This window comes from Cibotium barometz, chromosome 6 (genome assembly GCF_041138505.1).
Source record: "Cibotium barometz isolate CiBa-2024 chromosome 6, ASM4113850v1, whole genome shotgun sequence".
Lineage (NCBI taxonomy): Eukaryota > Viridiplantae > Streptophyta > Polypodiopsida > Cyatheales > Cibotiaceae > Cibotium > Cibotium barometz.
The window spans coordinates 19,063,046-19,065,672 of NC_141051.1; the positions used below are offsets into that span (position 1 = coordinate 19,063,046).

Sequence of the window (2,627 nt, forward strand, 5' to 3'; positions counted from 1 at the left end):
GTAGTGCCTCCCAAAAGTAGAGGATGGCCACCTAGAAACTGATCATTTCACTTCCATTGTGCACTCTGGCATGGCCAAACCCCTCTGTATTCTTCAGGACCACAGCCTAGCCATTCAAGCTTCAAGCATGAAGCGTACGCATGGAACTTGCAAGCAGCCTGGAATAATCATCAATAATTATTGGTTTATCCCCCCACCACCACAAAAAAAAGAAAAGAAAAGAAAACTCCTTCCTTTCTCCCTGTCAGTTGAATAGCCAGTAGCATAATACCTTCACAAATAAACCAAGACCACAGAGTGCAGCATGCACTACATTAAGCGAGACTTCATGAGAGAGATCCCAAGGCACACACCATTCTAAGGATGTGGTTTCATGGATATCCAAACTATGTGTATTGATCAAGATTCCATACCTTGGACAAGTTCATGGTATCATGATTGTTCAGTCTCATTAATTTACTTCAAGGACAAGTTCATATGGTATCATGATTGTTCAGTCTCATTTATTTACTTTCCAAGGCATACTGTTAAAATGCAAATGATATGTATACACAAAAAGAGAGCATTCTTACCTCAAAATGAAGCACATATGGACTCACAAGATCATGCAGTCGTAGAACTTTGATGCTAGCAGAGTTGGTGTCTTGGACCCCTCGACGTCCCTCAAGCTGAATGGCGATGCACCATCTTGCCCTATTCCATCCGTTTCTGTTACTACGTAGATAAATGGTAAGAGCATCATGGCTGCATTATACCTACTTGAGGCAATATACTTTGTCCAAAGCATGTGCTACTTAACATGCATAATGCCTTGTCATGACTCACTACTTTCGCAACCATGTCTCGTGAACATCCATGTAAATGTGGGCCTTACAAGCTCCTTCCTAAAGCTGTGTAATATGCATGCATGGCCCATATGCATGTATAGCATGGCCAACCACTTACATGTAAATGCAAAATTCTAATCAGCACATCACATGCATGCCTCATTAGTATATGCATGGTCAGTCTGCATATCACAGGAGTGTGCCTGTCAACATCTGCATGTGAATGTACGACAACAGTGTATAGTGTTCTTTTTTCCCAACTTTCCGACGATATACCTGCATTAATCAAATGTTATGTAACTATCGGCAAATGACCTGTGTTTGAGAGGCTCTTGAAAATTAACCCTGATGTCTATTCATTCATCTCGTACTACTAATATTGAGCATACAAGTTTATGTATGATATTGTTTATTCAGTCAAATTGTTAATTAATAAAGAACAAAATAGCCCTACGACTGCCCTTTTTTTTGGCTGCTAAGGAGGAGCCCGAATGAGAGATGATTGGTGAAGGGAGAGGTGTCCACATACCTCGCTGCTGCTATTCCTATGTTTGCTCGGGTTAAATAAGTCACAGCGGTCTGCTTGCTGCTTGCCCATTACTGTGGAGCTCGAGATATGGCTAACTACTTGGGCTAAATATGCAGGCCCCTTCGAATGTAGCTGTGTTGCTGAAGGGTGTTGCTCTCGTAGTTTTTCATGTTGGCACGAAGACGCAGCATACATAGTTGCAAAAACACGAAAATTTCGTAGTTTTGCATGCTGTCCATACGCGAGAGAGAGAGAGAGAGAGAGAGAGAGAGAGCGAGCTAGCTTCTCACTGCCCTCCTATGCGAGAAAAGCATTGTTTTCCTTGTCCCCCTCCATACCCACAATGCGTTGCTTCTCTGTCCCCCTCCAGCACCATCCATACAATGACTTGAGGAGAACTGTAGTTGAAGCAGACGAGAGAGGGGCTGCGGCTGCCCCTTTACCGAAGAATCTAGCAAATAACCACCAGTGAAACAAACTATATCTATAATATATACTAGTATTGGACCCGTGCGTAGGTTGCAGAAAAGAACTGGTTCTCTCTCTCTTCCTCCCTCCAGGCATGTCCAGATATCTCTCTCTCTCACACACGCACACACACGCATGCACGCACGCACACTACTCTTTTCTCACTCTCCCACACATATAAGCCTCTCTCTCACACACACATATAAGCCTCTCTCTCACACACACACACACAAAATATTATGTAAATATTAGTATATATAATATTATGTTTTAGATACATATAGGTGAATTTAAAAATATAAACACACACATACATAATTTTGATTAAATTATAAAGTATGGAGATGGGTGGTAAAGATATATTATACACAGACAAACACACATACACGCACACAGATATATATTTCTATATATATATGTGTGTGTATACATTTACATATATATATATATGTATGTACATACACACACACACACATCTGTATATACACACACATACATACATATGTATATTTGTATGTATACATATATATATATATATATTATTTAATTTAATTATATTTATATTTTATTAAAAGCTACTTTTTATTCTCTCTTTTCACTCTCTCCCTCTTTGCACCTCTCTCTCTCTCTCTCTCTCTCTCTCTCTCTTCTAGGCATGTCCCATCTCGCTCTCTCTCAAGCACACACACATAGATGCAGATGTACACACACGCATGCACACACACTCTCTCTCTCTCTCTCTCTCTCTCACACACACACACACATGTAAACACCCGCACATGCACTAATGCAAACACACACAC

General features: G+C 40.6%; 1 long non-coding RNA gene across 1 annotated transcript; it reads right to left on the minus strand.

The window, feature by feature from the left end:
* Window positions 1-291: 291 nt before the first annotated feature.
* On the minus strand, window positions 292-1,819 carry LOC147637479 (uncharacterized). The gene is made up of 2 exons (XR_015265989.1): window positions 1,357-1,819; window positions 292-1,103 (listed from the first exon to the last, which is right to left on the minus strand). It is a non-coding gene; the product is annotated as an uncharacterized LOC147637479 (long non-coding RNA).
* Window positions 1,820-2,627: the final 808 nt, after the last annotated feature.